At 47.9% G+C, this 17,777-nt stretch overlaps 1 non-coding gene across 1 annotated transcript; it reads right to left on the bottom strand.

Moving 5' to 3' along the window:
* Positions 1-13,033: 13,033 nt before the first annotated feature.
* On the bottom strand, positions 13,034-13,196 carry LOC138779816 (U1 spliceosomal RNA). The gene has a single exon (XR_011361201.1). It is a non-coding gene; the product is annotated as a U1 spliceosomal RNA (small nuclear RNA).
* Positions 13,197-17,777: the final 4,581 nt, after the last annotated feature.

Genomic DNA, 17,777 nt, shown 5'->3' with positions numbered 1-17,777 from the left:
TTAAACATTTAGTTGGTGCGTATCCCTATGCAGAACATTAAATTGGAGGTCATGACAGAGGATGTTAAATAGCCGTAATATTCATGATGAATTATACTTGCTGACCCAATTTTTTACTATTGTTTTTTAACTTGGGGTCATTATTTTACTTTATTCAGATGAAATGTTATATATATTGGTACCTTTTTATACATAATAAAAATTGTTTGCATTTTTAATGAACTAAGCCTATTGCTCTTTTGTATAAAGTAGTAAACCAAGTCAACGTTATCAACGGAGTCTGTGATTAGTCACTACCACCTGCACAGCACTTACACCACAACCTTGGGACATTTCCCCTTTCTGTGGGTGGCGGGTCCTACCACTATTCTGGAGGGTTACTACACCGCTCTGACCACCTGTGACTACACTTTCCCAAGGGACCCTGCAGCAACCCGACAGAAAACCGACCACAGGGGAGAAGGGTACAACCGCCCTTACTCTCTACAAGCAGGCATGCCATCACACCTGTGTGCCCACCAGGCACTGGTGTCACATGACAAAACCCTTAAAGGAAACCTGTTACCCCCGTGCCGGGGTGTCACCCGCCCGACCCCCCCGGTGGAGCAGTCATTCTCTATGAGCGTTGGACTCATCTCTGGTGAGTGAGCACATGGCTTCCGACAGCGATATCTCGGCGGCGGGAGCGGGTCCAGACTGGGACTTTGAGGAGGGGGTAAGTATATGGTGCTCCACCAGGGGGTCGGGACGGCGTCACCCCTGCACGGGGGGTGACAGGTTTCCTTTAACCCCTTAACAACATCAGGCGTAAATTTACGCCCCCGCGCCCTGGTACTTAGCGCAAATGGGCGTAAATTTACGCCCGATGTTTCCCCGATCGCTGTGTGTGAACACACAGCGATCGGGGAAGATGGCCTGCTATAATGTATAGCAGGCCATCTCTGCTCGTCGGCACGGGGGGTGATTAACCCCTCCCGTGCCGACGATCGCTGCTATATGCTGATCAATACAGATCAGCATATAGCAGCTAAGTTCAGCTTTCCGGGTCATCGGTGACCCGGAAAGCACTGGCGATTGGTGCTGTCCGAGACAGCACCAATCACCATTAGTGTCCGGGGAAAAGATGGCGCCGATGCCACCCCCACGATCGCCGTGATAGGTCGGCCAGTACCGGCCGGCCCATCACGGCGGTCAAACCGTTAAAAAACAGTGTCCCCGGGTTCTGCACCACTCAGCTAGGTAGCTGAGGGGCGCAGAACAGGTGTGTATAGTGTAGGTGCACTATACTCACCAGAACTGGGCGTCCGGAGCAGCGATCGGGTCCCACGCGTCCTCGCCTCTTCACTTCCGGGTTCGATCGGGTCCGGTCGGCAATTTCCGCCTCATCGAGCATTTCCGTGGCCCCTATCTTCGTCAGCTTCTCTGTACTGCCCCCTAGCGGCTGATCAGTGAATATCATTCACTGATCAGTTGCTTTAGGTTTCAAATTTTTTTTTTTTACTTTTTATTCGCCCTAACACCGCTGAGTGCTGATCAGCATCGCACGTAAGTGCGCCGCTGATCAGCAACTCCTCCTTTTTGGCATAGGGGCGTTTTTCCCCCCTATATCCTACCGCCACTGTCTGCTGATAAGTACCGCACATAAGTGCAGCATTTATCAGCAGCTTCTTTTTTGGCGTAGAGATATTTTTTTCTTACTGTCAAAAAAACGTAAAAAACACTACACTACACCACACTACATGAAATAAAGTTTTACACTACACCACTACACATTTACATACCCCATATACTAGTCCCGGTATAAAGATGGTCCCCAGGGTGTTTTCGGTGTCGGACGCATACGTTATTATTGCCTCCGACACCGAAACAGCCAGTGAGGATGAATGGGGGGATCCTTCTTTCCTCCATTCATCCTCATCATCCAGTGACGGGTCTGGGGGTAGCGTAGTGTATGCTGCCTCCCAGACACGTCTTTTCCGCCAGTACCGTCCCAATTAGAGATGACGGTATGGTGTGAAATTCTCCAAACTCTGTGAGAGTACCTTAGGGTACACTTACAGATTTAGGGTACGTGCACACTGCGGAATGGCGAAGGATAACCCTTTGTGCATTCCTCAGCTGGCACCCACCGGCGGACTGATGCGGGCGTGTGTCTCCACCCGTGTCATAGACTCCATTCTATGCACGGGCGGATTCCGTTGTCTGTCCAAAGAATGAACACGTTCATTCTTTGGACAGAGGGCGGAATCCGCCCGTGCATAGAATGGAGTGTGACATGAGCGGAGACGCGCGCCTCCATCAGTCCGGGGATTATTCTGATCGCCATTATGGAGTCGGGAAGGAATTTTTTCCCTGTGATGAGGCTACTGTCGTCTGCCTCACAAGGGTTTTTTGCCTTCCTCTGGATCAACACAGGTTGAATTTGATGGACACCTGTCATTTTCAACCTTATAAACTAATAATTGGCCTAATACCCCCAAACAAATTAAAATTGTCCCTTTTCCCCAGCTAAATAGGTATGGCCGCCATTCCCATTAGAGTATGCCATGATGCAATTACAAAGCCTCTGTGCGTCCAGGACAGTAGAAACCCCCCACAAGTGACCCCATTCCGGAAACTACACCCCATAAGGAATCTAACGAGGGGGCAGCGGGTATATGGCCCCCTGGTGACGGCCACAATTGGGCCATGAAATTGAAAAAAATTTTATTTTTTATTTTCACGGCACATGTTCTACACATGTGCCCATCACCAGTGGGGTCCATATGCTCACTGTGCCCCTTGTTAGATTCCTTATGGGGTGTAGTTTCTAGAATGGGGTCACTTGTGGGGGGTTTCTACTGTCCTGGCAGAACAGGAGCTTTGTAACTGCGACATGGCCTCCATCCTCCATTCCAGACTGTAAATGGCGCTCTGTCCCTTTGGTCGCTTGCCCTGTGCCCATATGGCACATTATGCCCACATGTGGGGTATTTTCGTACTCGGGGGAAATTAACCTACACGTTTTGTGTTCATTTTCTTTTTTAACCCCTTGTGGAAATGGAAAAAAATCAAGGCTAGACCAACATTTAGTGTAAAAAATGTTTAATTTTTACACTAAATCATTGATCTTGTCTTGATTTTTTCATTTTCGCAAGGGGTTAAAAGATAAAAAAAAAACACAAAATGTGTAGAGCGATTTCCCCTGAGTACGAAAATACCCCATATGTGGACATAAAGCGCCATGCGCGTGCAGGGTAAGCCTCCGAAGGGAAGGAGCGCCATTTGGCTTTTGGAGGCTGGATTTGGCTGGAATGGATTTCGAGGGGCCATGTTGCATTTAAAAGGCCCCTGTGTTGCCAAGACAGTTGAAACCCCCCACAAGTGACCCCATTATGGAAACTACACCCCTCAGGGAATGTAACAAGGGGTGTAGTGAGCATATGGACCCCACTGGTGACGGGTACAAATGTGGAACAATGTGGCGTGAAAATGAAATATTACATTTTTTACACTATAATGTTGGTCTAGCCTTGAATTTATCATTTTCACAAGGGGTTAAAAGAGAAAAAAAAGCCACAAAATGTGTAGAGCAATTTCCCCCAAGTCTGTAAATACCCCACATGTGGACATAAACCGCAATGTGGGTGCAGGGCAAGCCTCCGAAGGGAAGGAGCGCCATTTGGATTTTGGAGGTTGGATTTGGCCAGAATGGATGATGAACGCCATGCTTCTGCCATGGCATGCTTCTGCCATGAGGCGGAATGAGCATTCCGCCTCAGGCGGCAGATTCTGCGGTCCTGCAGGGGGCGGCAAAATGTTCCCCCTTCTGTCATTTTAGTTAAGTTTCACTTAACTAAAATGACAGCAGCCCCGCAGCCGCTCACATGTCCCGCAGCAGCCGTCCAGCCGCCCACACTCACGGATGTCCCCCATGTCCCGCCGGGCTCCAGTGACGTCACCCAGCAGCTCTCATCTTCCTCCAGGCTGTGGTGAGTGCCAGGGGTCGGCAGAGGTCGCGTTCAGGCGTTCGGGGCGGCGATCGGGACGGCGGGGGGTGAGTGTGGTCAGCAGGGGGGGTGGCGGATGCCGGTGTTGGCGGCGGTATTCGGGTCGTTACGGACGTGCGCGGGGGGGGGGGGGGGGGGCGGCCAGTGAGGGGGCGGCCACCTGAGGTTTGCCTCAGGCGGCGGGAAAGCCAGAATCGGCCCTGACGCCATGTCGCATTTACAGAGCCCTGGTGCTGCCAAAACACTGGAAACCCCCCACAAGTGACCCCTATCTGAAAACTACACCCCTCAAGGAATCTAACAAGGGGTGCAGTGAGGATATGTACCCCTGAATGACGGGCACATATGTGCCGTGAAAGTGAAAAAATTAAAATTTTCACTTTCACGTCACATTTTTTTGTTTTATGTTTGCTTATGTTTTACGCTTTCTATTGTCTAAAAAAAATGAAATATAGTTTAATAAATGCCGCCAACATAAAGTAGACATGTTGCTAATGCTATTTAATATATAATTTATGTGGTATAACCACTTTCTGTATAAGCAAAAAAGTTTCAAAGTTGGAAAAATGCATTTTCTCACAATTTTTCACCTTATTTGGGTTTTTTTTCCATAAAGATTTGTTATAAGTATCGACTCCAATTTACCAGAAATGTAAAGTACAATATGTCACGAGAAAACAATCTCAGAATCAGCCGGATAGGTAAAAGCTTCCCGAAGTTATTAATGAATAAAGTGACACTGGTCATATTCATAAAATTTGTCTGTCATTAAGGCCATTTCAGGCTCTGTCTTTAAGGGGTTAAGGTCCGGCTGTACCCCAAGGAGTGGCATCACACTTCCATCTAGCAAGTGACCGGCCGTCCCACCGCTACAACATAATCCGGGTGTCACCTCACTGGTATGCAATGTTCTGCAGGGACAGGGATCTGGCTGTACTGTTCTGCACTGTTCTGCAGGGACAGGAGTCCGGCTGTACTGTTATGCAATATTCTGCAGGGAGAGGGTTCTGGCTGTATCTACTGTCTGGGTACAATGTTAAATGTCTGTAACAACTGTTTGCAAAAAAGGAGCCTCAGTTGCAAGTCTCAAAACATGGGAATAGCCTCAAAACATGGGAATCCCCTCCAGGGAAAGAAGCCTGTTACCAAGGGGTGCCTCCCAGCAGGAATAAAAAGAAACCACCCTGATATGTAGTCCCACTCGGTTGTGAGTATTGGAACATAAATAGGAAAATACCAGGGTGGCCCCTTTTGTGTCAAAGTCTAACTCTGCTGTGAGTATTGCGACATAACTAGGGCTTGCCAAGGCTAGTCATCCATCCACAGACAGCTGTTTCGGGGTATTTGCCCCTCGTCAGTGTGGAGCAGGATTCTGGCTAATGGGGGAAATGAAAAATAGACCAACTAAACACAACAATCACTGAGCCAAAGGGAGATCAGTGAAAAAATTCCAATCAGTCAGCTGTGTTCCCCGGCTATGTTATCCGTGGAGTCAGTGTGTGCTGTGTGCTTGTGTGTCTGTACATCAGGTATTTCTTTTCCCAAGGTTTCTGTGCATTGGAATGTGATCAGCAGAAGCTGCCCACTGTCTGAGTGTACCTCTCTGCAGGGACAGGGGTCAGACTGTACTGTTCTGTAGGGACAGGTGTATGGCTGTACTGTTCTGCAGGGGCAGGCGTCTGACTGTACTGTTCTGCAATGTTCTGCAGGGACAGCTGTCCAGCTGTACTGTTCTTCAGGGACAGGAGTCCGGCTGTACTGGTCTGCAATGTTCTTCAGGAACAGAGTCTGCCTGTAATAAACTGTCTGGGTGCAATGTTCCAGAGTAAAGGGATATGTGGCAGTAGCTGTACTTTTATGCAATGCTCTGCAGGGACAGGGGTCTGTAACCACTGGGTGCAATGTTCTTCAGGGATAGGGGTGTGGCTGTACTGTTACCCCTGTTCCTCTAGACCACTGAATATGTGGCTGTGTGTTTTATGCAGTCTTCTGTAGAGACGGGGCTGGCTGTACTGCTATGCAATGTTCTGCAGGGACAGAGGTCTGTGGCTCTACTTTTATGCACTGTTCTGCAGGGTGTGTGTGGCTGTACTTTTATGCAATGTTCTGCAAGGACAGGGGTCTGTGGCTGTACTGTAATGTCATGTTCTGCAGGGATAGGGGCTGTGACTTATGCGATGTTCTGCACAGATAGTGGTGCTGTGACTGTTATGCCATGTTCTGCAGGGACAAGGGGCTTTGGCTGTACTATAAATTAATGTTCTCAAAGCATAAGAGGGCTGTGACTGTACTGTTACGTAATGTTCTGCAGGGACAGGGCTGATGGCTGTACTGTTATGTGATGTTCAGCAGCAGGGCCGTCTTATCCATTGGGCAGGGTAGGCGGCTGCCCGGGGGCCCTTGCGTCCTAGGGGGCCCCTGCCCTCTGTGACCTGTATTTTTAGCTTTATAAGACCCACTTATAAAACTAAGTGCGTCCTATAAAGCAAAGACGGCTCCCAAGCAGTGCCGAGCACCGCACGGAAGCCGTCCCGCCCGCCCCCTCTATTGCCGCTCACTATGCATATGCATAGTGAGCGGCCCTGAGCGACCCCCTCCGCCCGCCCCTTCTATGGCTTCTCAGCTGACAGCCGATCAGAAGCCCAGGAAAGTGCAATGAGCAGCACTTTCCTGGGCTTCTGATCGACTCAGCTAAGCGGCGATAGAAGGGGCGGGCAGTCCAGGAACTCACCCGTCCGGCGGCCCCAGCAGCTCCTCTCCCGGCAGCGCGCACTCCCGACATCCTCCGGCACAGGCAGCGGGGTACAGAGACGCTGCCTGTGTCCTGGATGTGTCATGCAGCAGGTCACTTCCGGCACAGGCAGTCTCTCTGTACCCCGCTGCCTGTGCCGGAGGATGTCGGGAGTGCGCGCTGCCGGGAGAGGAGCTGCTGGGGCCTGCCGGACGGGTGAGTAACTGGTTTGTTGTTATGGGGGGCACTGGCTACTATGGGGGGCACTGGCTACTATGGGGGGGGGGACTGGCTACTATGGGGGCACTGGCTACTATGTGGGGGCACTGGCTACTATGGGGGCACTGGCTACTATGGGGGGCACTGGCTACTATGGGGGCACTGGCTACTATGGGGGGCACTGGCTACTATGGGGGCACTGGCTACTATGGGGGGCACTGGCTACTATGGGGGCACTGGCTACTATGGGGGGCACTGGCTACTATGGGGGCCACTGGCTACTGTGGGGGGCACTGGCTACTATGGGGGGCACTGGCTACTATGGGGGGCACTGGCTACTATGGGGGACACTGGCTACTATGGGGGACACTGGCTACTATGGGGGGCACTGGCCACTATGGGGGACACTGGCTACTATGGGGGCACTGGCTACTGTGAGGGGCACTGGCTACTATGGGGGCACTGGCTATTGTGGGGGCACTGGCTACTATGGGGGGCACTGGCTACTATGGGGGGCACTGGCTACTATGGGGGCACTGGCTACTGTGGGGGGCACTGGCTATTGTGGGGGCACTGGCTACTATGGGGGGCACTGGCTACTATGGGGGGCACTGGCTACTATGAGGGGCACTGGCTACTATGAGGGGCACTGACTACTATGGGGGGCACTGGCTACTATGGGGGTACTGGCTACTATGGGGGACACTGGCTACTATGGGGGCACTGGCTATTGTGAGGGGCACTGGCTACTATGGGGGGCACTGGCTACTATGGGGGGCACTGGCTACTATGGGGGGCACTGGCTACTATGAGGGGCACTGGCTACTATGGGGGGCACTGGCTACTATGGGGGGCACTATATGGGGGGATTGGCTACTATGGGGGGCACTATATGGGGGGGATTGGCTACTATGGGGGGATTGGCTACTATGGGGGGCACTATATGCAAAGATGTGGGGGATTTGATGGTGGCGGTTGGGGGGGGGGGCCAATTCGCACCTCTGCCCAGGGGCCCATAATACTGTTAAGACGGCCCTGTTCAGCAGGGATGGGGGGCTGGTGGCTGCAGTGTTATGTGATGTTCTGTCCTCTCTGGGTGTGATTACAGAGCTGTCAGAGGGTGACAGGCCCGGATCCGATCCTCCTAATCACTCCCACGTCTGTATATCTTCCGACATGCACAGTACAGCGGGGATAGGACAATGCTGTACTGCACATGTCCACCAGAATACAGACATGGAAGCGGTAAGGAGCATCTAGGCTGCCTCTCTCTGACGCAGCAAATATACAGTCCTGTAATCACACCCAGAGAGGCGTTATTACTGCATTGGATAAGTCCAACGACCAAGACTAGTTTGGACGGACAGACTGCCCAAATTACCAGTTTGCCCTAATGTACATACAGTGTGGGAGATTATCAAAGTATGTTTTCGGGACATAGCAGACAGGAACAGAGGGAATTAGTGGTGTCACCATACCAGAATTATTTAAAAAAACAAACACAAAAATACAAATATAATGCCCCCCCCCCCCAACCCCCATATTGTGGATATAATGCCCCCAGACTGTTGAAACGTGCTTCTCTGTGTAATAAATCTGAAACATCATCTATAGTCTAGCAGTATACAAAAGAATAGTGCTTGGCTTTTTTCAACAACTCCAATGAGAATGAATTGCCATTTACATTTTTGAAAAATATTTTTTTCATTTGTGTGCATCCGTTTTTCTATTGAATTCCATTATTTTAAAAAAAAACAATCAAAACACATCCTTTTATTTAAATGTACACAAAATGGGGTCGACCTCGTTTTTGTGTCCGCTAAAAAAAATGGATGTGTCTTGATCCATTTTTTTCCCCCATAGAGAGGATACGTTGAAGGGGTTATCCAGCGCTACAAAAACATGGCCACTTTTCCCCCTACTGTTGTCTCCAGTTCAGGTGCAGTTTGCAATTAAGCTCCATTTACTTCATTGGAACTGAGTTTCAAAACCCCACCCAATCTGGAGACATCAGTAGGGGGAAAGTGGCCATGTTTTTGTAGCGCTGGATAACCCCTTTTAAGGGTCTATAAAAACACAGCGTGAACCCAACCTTAATTTTTGTATTGTGTCTATGTGTGCCATGCTAAGCATGGCGGAAAGAACTGTCTGGGGAACCAATCAAGTTAAAAAAGGCTTTTCAGCTCAGGAAGTTTGCTAATAAATCATTCAGCACACTTCCCATACAGGTCCTTATATCCCCCGTCTCTGCAAATGAAAACTTATAATCTTACTTTTATACATTGGCGCCCTGTATGGTAATCACTGGCAAGTAGTCATCTGGGCGGTGGGCTGTGGGAAGGTAGTCACCTTCCCCTGGGCGGTTCGGCAATGTAATATCGCCCCTCTGGGCGGGATTCAAACTCCATTGAAGCTGTGACGTCCTCCAGAGGTGTGCTGTAGCGTCCGGTGGCGCACCGACGTTGGCACGCATGCCACCGGACGCTACTGCACGCCTCTGGAGTACGTCACAGCTTCACTGGAGTTTGAATCACACCCCTCCTGCCCAGAGGTGTGATTACATCGCCAAACCGCCCAGGGGACCGTGACTACCTGCCCACAGCCCACCACCCAGGTGACTACTTAGGGCAGATTACCATACAGCGCACCAATGTTTAAAAGTAAGATTAAGATTTCACTTGCAGGGATGGGGGATATAAGGACATGTATGGGAAGGGTGCTGAATGATTTATTAGCACACTTCCTTAGCTTAATAGCCATTTTTAACGTGATTGGTTCCCTTTAAAAACCAAAACGGTGAAAAATATCACTCTCAAGGATATAAGTCCATCCCCAGAGATCTTGAGGTTCCTTTGTTCACGGTGCGCAACATAATTGTAAGAAGTTTATAACTCATGGCACTGCAGCTAATTTCCCTGGATGTGGAGAAAAGTTAATGATGAAATGTATGATAGTCCGGATGGTAGATAAGCAGCCCCGATCAAGTTCCAAAGTTCAGTGTTGAATGAATTAAAACAATATGGCGGGAGACAGGGGAACTGACACAGAGACATAGAAAGCTAGATTGCAGTTTGACAAAATGTATGTAAATAAGCCAAAATCCTTCTAGTAAAATATCTTATGAATAGATAAAACCATGATACAGCTTTTTGGTAAACCTATTCATTCTACTGTTTAGTGAAAACGGAATGAGGCCTACAAAGAAAAGAACACCTACATCTACCTACAGTCAAAGATGGTGGAGGTTCAAAGATGTTTTGGGGTTGTTCACCAAAGGATTTTGGGTCGAAAAATCTAGCGATCACCGAGACAGCCTCCACGCAGCGCCTCCCCCATGACCTGCTCGCTGCAGACGCGTGTAATAGCGGCGGCAGTGTAACGCCTGGAGTAGTGGATCCACTGGACCGTCACCAGCGATGGCACTAACCTCACCAGGGAGCGGAGTCTAAGGGGCCGCTGGTTTTCACCAGAGCCCGCCACAAGGCGGGATGGACTTGCTGCGGCAGGCGACCCCCAGGTCGCTACCCCTGGCTTGGTTGCTAGTGACGGCAGGCGAGGCGTGGCAGGAGCAGTAGGCAGGAGATAGTGCTGGCAGAGGTCTGTAGGCGTAACCGCAGGTGACCGGCTGAACACAGGAGCAATGGAGTGACAGGGGAGCAGGAACCAGGAACAGGGACTTGGGACCAGGTAGCGGATAGGAATCAGGAACAACAGGGGGCTGGACCAAACGCTATGGGAAGCATGTAGAGGCTCCAACACCTGTAGTGGGGCAGGGCTGGAACTTATAGGGGAGTGATTGACATGTGGACCAATTAGGAGCTCACTGCCCCTTTAAATCTGAGACAGCCGGCGCACGCCCTAGGAGGCGGGGACGCGCGCGCCGGCCGGCACAGATAGAGACAGGAGCGGAGGAGAGGTGAGGCGCCCCCAGGGGCCGAACTAGCAGCAGCGCCGGGTCCCTGCACAAGGACCCCGGCGGCTGCGTGGGGCAGGAGGAGGTCGCGGCGGCGGCACGGAACACGGGACGCCGTCGCGGCCGTAACAGGCAGCGAGCAGGGAACGAGGAGCAAGTGAGCATCGACAGCGCTCGTTTGCTCCTCTCGTGTAATAGAGGCTTAAGACACTGTGGACGGTAGCATTAAAACATTGCTGGATGCACCGGCATCATTTCTCTGACATTATTGGCCGTTGAACTATAGGATACATATGCTCTGTGAGATTACAGACTTTAGTTACAAGTATGTATTGGGTGTCATTGCCTTTATCAGTCCCTAGTAAATGCAGGAATGGACGATTAATAAAACATCACCACCTACAATAAGTATAAATGGTAAAAATAAAAATAAATCTGTCTTGCATATAAATGGAAGTAGTTAAATACGGAGACAAGGAACTCTTTTCCTTTAATTCTGTAAGCCTACTAATCACTTTCAGTGTACCCTGTAAGCTTTTAACAGGATACGGATTTGGTTAAGGATTTGACTGAAACCATTCTTGAATATTTGCCAGAACCATACAAGTGTGGGTTTGGTATCATTCTATAAATAACCTGGTCTGGATAAACAAGGTAGCCGATTTATTTCAAATCTAAGCCCTCCAAATATGAAGCGCTCTCTCTAGATACTCGCATCTTTATGTTTCATAAGATAAATTCTTTTTTTTCTCACAAATGTTTGGGGGTGATTTATCAAAAGGTGTACACTGGTGTAAACTGCCCACAGCAACCAACTACAGCTACTCTATCATTTACCAGAGCTGGAAGCCGAGCTGTGATTGGTTGCTGTCAACAGTTTGCACCATACTAAATTGTATACCCTTTGATAAATCTGGGCCTTTGTGTCTGCCAACACAGCTCTTATCTATGAATTCCTTTCATTAAAAATACCCATAAAATAGTGGTGCTCATGTAAATGTCCTGATCACATAATCATTTATCAGTGCCCGTATAGTACATCAATGTGCACAGAGATGGACAAACCAGTGAGGAAACATGTAACACTACCAGCCCTACCAGCATCAATACAATAGCTAAATACGTTTTTGTGTGTGTGTAATAACTACATATATTGTGACTATAAAATAATGCCAGGCATTTTGGTATATTCCTTTTAAACAGCACAGTTTTTATTGCCCTTATAGTAGTACCAAGATAGTACTGTAGATCCCATGTTTATGCTTCTCCAGTCACTTAATACTGAAAGTTTCATAAGATTCAAAGGCTGTTCACATGTGCAATATAGACCATTGTACCATTGTAACATTCAAGTCTTATCTGGTTGTGTCTCTATTGCAGAAAACCTGTATGAATGGTCTTTCTTAAGTCCATTTACACAGAAAGATTATCTGACAGATTATCTGCCAAAGATTTAAAGCCGAAGCCAGGAATAGATGTGAAAAGAGGAGAAATCTCAGGCTTTCCTTTATGACCTGATCTCTGTTTATTGTCTGTTTCTGGCTTTGGCTTCAAATCTTTCTGTGTAAATGGACCCATAATCACTTTGGGGAGGGGGATTGCCCTCTCCTAGGCCGCATCCACACGTTCCATGTTCCGCACAGAACACGAATGTGGGATGCCTGAAATGGAGTCGCCCCCCCCCCCTCCACACACACACACACACACACACACACACACACACCCAATCAGCATCTCTGATAGATGCTGGGAGTAGTGGAACTGTATGCATATCCACAGCGCTGTAATGAAGCAACAACGTGATGCTGTTATTACAGCACGGCGCATATGTATACAGTTCCACTACTCCCAGCATCTTATTACAGATGCTGCCCAGGCAGGGGGACACACTCCGTTAAAGGCATTCCACATCTGTGTTCCTTGCGGAACATGGAACGTGTGAATGCTGCCTTAGATGGGGAAATTACACTTGCCTTCAGTGTAAAATAATAAAGAATATATACTTGTTCATGATCCCTGGTGTCTTCCTGGCTTCTGCCCTCTGACCACAGCCGACACAAGAACTGCACAGCTGGTATCTGAAGTGACAGACCGCTCAGTGATTGGCCGAGCGGCCTGTCACTTCAGAGACCAGCTCTGCAGTTCTCCTGTATATACTTTTTTCTTTTCTTTTTTTTTTTCCAGTGGAAAGCACAAATGCAGTCCCCCACTACCACAAATTATACATTCGAGTTTCCCGCATTTGGGGAAATCGCAGGGTCAGCACACCCGGAGTGCAACGGATAAGCCTCACCCTGGGAGAACCACTTTATTGATCTTAGTATCTCCCCTGCCAGGTAAGTATATACTTTATTATTTTCTGTAGCCAATCATTCACTGAAGCTTCTACACCTCTGTCTCTGAATTGACACTCCACTCATTTAATCAGTCTCCGGCCAGTGGGAAACAGGAGGAGCATGGACAGGTACTTTGTTATTATTTACTATATAACTGTATACTATACTATATAACATTTATAATGTCCATGCAGCCCTTGCCGCATAATCATCGAGCTGTCTAATAGGCTCTGTAAGCAAGCACCGAAGTAGCAGATCAGCTCTCTTTTACCCAGGGTATCGAACATCTAATTAGATGGCCCTTATTATTGACATAACATTATTAAGGGATCATATTAGCATTCTTTATTACTTATTTTCCTTGGGAAGAAATTCCGCAATATAAGAAAAAAAGGATGTGGGGATCTTGGTGCTCCCACCAAGCTCAGCACCTTACAAATGGGTAAAGAGTTAACAACCATTGTAGTGACTATATATATATATATATATATATATATATATATATATATATATACATATACACTCACCGGCCACTTTATTAGGTACACCATGCCAGTAACGTGTTGGACCCCCTTTTGCCTTCAGAACTGCCTCAATTCTTCGTGGCATAGATTCAACAAGATGCTGGAAGCATTCCTCAGAGATTTTGGTCCATATTGACATGATGGCATCACACAGTTGCCGCAGATTTGTCGGCTGCACATCCATGATGCGAATCTCCCGTTCAACCACATCCCAAAGATGCTCTATTGGATTGAGATCTGGTGACTGTGGAGGCCATTGGAGTACAGTGAACTCATTGTCATGTTCAAGAAACCAGTCTGAGATGATTCTAGCTTTATGACATGGCGCATTATCCTGCTGAAAGTAGCCATCAGATTTTGGGTACATTGTGGTCATAAAGGGATGGACATGGTCAGCAACAATACTCAGGTAGGCTGTGGCGTTGCAACGATGCTCAATTGGTACCAAGGGGCCCAAAGAATGCCAAGAAAATATTCCCCACACCATGACACCACCACCACCAGCCTGGACCGTTGATACAAGGCAGGATGGATCCATGCTTTCATGACCCTACCATCCGAATGTCGCAGCAGAAATCGAGACTCATCAGACCAGGCAACGTTTTTCCAATCTTCTACTGTCCAATTTCGATGAGCTTGTGCAAATTGTAGCCTCAGTTTCCTGTCATTAGCTGAAAGGAGTGGCACCCGGTGTGGTCTTCTGCTGCTGTAGCCCATCTGCCTCAAAGTTCGACATACTGTGCGTTCAGAGATGCTCTTCTGCCTACCTTGGTTGTAACGTTTGGCTATTTGAGTCACTGTTGCCTTTCTATCAGTTCGATCCAGTCTGCCCATTCTCCTCTGACCTCTGGCATCAACAAGGCATTTCCGCCCACAGAACTGCCGCTCACTGGATGTTTTTTCTTTTTCGGACCATTCTCTATAACCCTAGAGATGGTTGTGCATGAAAATCCCAGTAGATCAGCAGTTTCTGAAATACTCAGACCAGCCCTTCTGGCACCAACAACCATGCCACGTTCAAAGGCACTCAAATCACCTTTCTTCCCCATACTGATGCTCGGTTTGAACTGCAGGAGATTGTCTTGACCATGTCTACATGCCTAAATGCATGGTTGCCGCCATGTGATTGGCTGATTAGAAATTAAGTGGTAACGTGCAGTTGGACAGGTGTACCTAATAAAGTGGCCGGTGAGTGTATATATACACACACACACAATGAATCAAAAAGGACTAGACTGCAGCACTATGGGATTTATTTACCCATGTGAGCAGATGCCATGTTTCTGCTCATTCCATGTGAGCTGTTTTCAGTGAACACACACCCCCAGGCAGGGTTTATATACACACAAGGCATTTACATGGTTATACAAATTAAACAGAGCAAATAAAGTTTGCATCAATCAAAATACGGGAAGCAATTAAACACAGCAAATAAAGTAAGCATCAATGAAAAAGCGTGACAAATTGGGAAAAAAGGGGTCTCCCGGCGAGGAGCCATAAGGGGGGGGGGGGGGTCACTGCGACCACGACTAAGTAGTTGTGAAGAGTTTCTTATTAAAGTATGAAGTGGGATCCAGTATAGTAGGGGTAAATAGGCCACAGCCTTTGATCTTTGGTCTTGGTCCTTTCCCCTGTTTTGGTTAGGTTTTCCCTCCCCCTAGTCACGTGACGGATGGGTGGGGCGCGTGTTCCCTGACAAATTGTTTTGTTGTATGGTTCATGCAATTGTCATTTTATTATGTAAATGGTTGTTGACCTAGGGATTTATTGTGATTGCCATTTTGGAGTCGGGAAGAAATTTTTTCCTGTAATGGGGCAAATTGGCACTGGCCTTTATGAGGGTTTTTGCCTTCTTCTGGATCAACACATCAGGGTTATACTGTAGGTTGAACTTGATGGACTATTTTCAACCTTATTAACTATGTAATTATTATGTGAGGCGGAAATCGCGATCCTTCATCCAAGGTTATGACGGGCGCATTAGGGGCCCCTTGGCAGAGAAAGTTCTGCTTTACTGTGGCGCTGCTGTCAAGGGGGAGGGCCTGTCTGGGTGGACTACCCTCAGGAATGGACTCTTTTAGATTTCTGGATGAAGGGTTGTGATTTGCGTCGGGCTTCCCCATTTGTTAATGTTTCAAATAAAATGCAGACTACGCTGCAATATTTTCCGCCAAAGTATGTTGTGTTTGTATTTATTGAAGTTTGTATTGTATAGGTTCTTGGGTTACTGTAGGAGTGCGGTTAGCAGGTTCACCCCTTATACGGGAAGCAAAGTCAAAATATACATATGTCATAACAAAGTGATAAATTACAAAGTGTTTCAAATACAGTTTTAACTATAGTGTAACTAAATAAAAGCATAAATGCATAATTAAGCAGTAAAATTCTAATGTGGATAGACAATGCACAGAACTCACCCATGCAGGAGCATCAGCTGTAGGGGTTCAAGGGAAACTTAGACAAAGTTAGCTCCCTACTGCACACAGGGTGCTGAGGATAAAGGTAAGTTTCCACGCTTTATGTAGTTTAATCTGGCATTTACAAAGGCCGTTTAGAGCAAAGATCCTCCCCTTCTAATGATTATCAGTGGAACAAGGCGGCTGGTAGCCCCACCCCTACTGCTTCAAGCAGCCTTACTTGATGCTGCATTAAACTACAAACAACACATAAATGGTATAATCTTCAGCGCCCTGTGGGCAATAGGCAGCTATCAGCAGGTTAAACTTGTCTAACCTGCTGATAGTTTCCCTTTAATTAAGCGCAGCTTAACAAACAGATGCCATAGAGCCAAAAACGCTATACAGTGTAATGCAACACCATTGTAAAACGCAACACGGTTCATATCTGTTGACAGTGTGCATACATCCTGCATTCAGGTTTGATTCCAAGGATATGGGTGCATGCAGGATTAGAACCTTGGTCCACTCACTAACTACCGTGTTTCCCCAAAAATAAGACAGTGTCTGATATTAATTTTTACTCAAAAACATGCACTATGTTTTATTTTTGGGGTATGTCTTATTTCTCTCACCCCGGCGTGTGGCATTGTGCATCGAGGGCGTCTTATTTTCGGGAAAACACGGTAGATGAAGAATACCCTTCTTTGGTATAAAAGCCAGATTAAAGCAAAGTTTTTTCAGCCATATGAAACCTTTACAAATCAGATTAAGTCAGAACAGTGTGAATATGCGATGCTGTTTGATGAGGTGTCAGTTATTTACACTTGTTGCAAACTGATAAGGACACAATTGCCTTGAGACATTGCCTTGGTTTCTCACCCCGTTAAGGCCCTATTCCACGGAACAATTATCGTCCGTATTCGGCCGATATCAGCCGCTACGGACGATAATCCTCCCGTGGAATAGAGTGCAATGATCAGCCGACATCGTTCATGTCGGCTGATCGTTGCAGTCGCTTGTTTTTCAACATGTTGAAAAACAAGCGACTGATATAGCAGCGATCTGCTGCCGTCGCTCCGTTGAATAGGAGCGTCGGCAGCAGACGCTGCTATATCCTATGGGCTGCCCGGACGATCAGCGATCACCCGGGCAGCCCCCCCCGCAGCTCCCTGCCGCCCCCCTCCCGCACTCACCCGTTCACTCACCCGCGTTGAATAGCGGCGGGCAGCGAGCGGGGAACGAGGAGCAAACGAGCGATGAGAGCGCTCGTTTGCTCCTCTGACGACCCGTGTAATAGGCCCTTCAGATTGCTATGCACATTGGCTGAACTGTCAGCACTGTTTACTTCTGTGAGTCCCAGCAGTTGGGAGACCAACGGCGAACTGGATTGACAGCAGGAGGTGCACAAGGGCCAACCTCTGCACAAATAGCCAAATTAGAAGGATGGTGCATAGTAATCTATTCTGTACTGCAAGTGAAATTGGACATTAAACACAAGCCATCATCTGCAGGCACTTGCACACCACTGGGCTACTAGACAAACATCAAGCTATAGGTGTTTAATAGACCTTACATCATTGCTCTTAAACACAATCATGGTACAGAGCAAGACCACATCCGATGCTAGAATGCAGGTTTATCCTCTTTTGTGTCATGTGCAATGAAA

This window comes from Dendropsophus ebraccatus, unplaced genomic scaffold (genome assembly GCF_027789765.1).
Source record: "Dendropsophus ebraccatus isolate aDenEbr1 unplaced genomic scaffold, aDenEbr1.pat pat_scaffold_761_ctg1, whole genome shotgun sequence".
NCBI lineage: Eukaryota > Metazoa > Chordata > Amphibia > Anura > Hylidae > Dendropsophus > Dendropsophus ebraccatus.
Note: the sequence above shows the minus strand (reverse complement) of the source record. Positions and strands in the feature narration are given on the sequence as shown.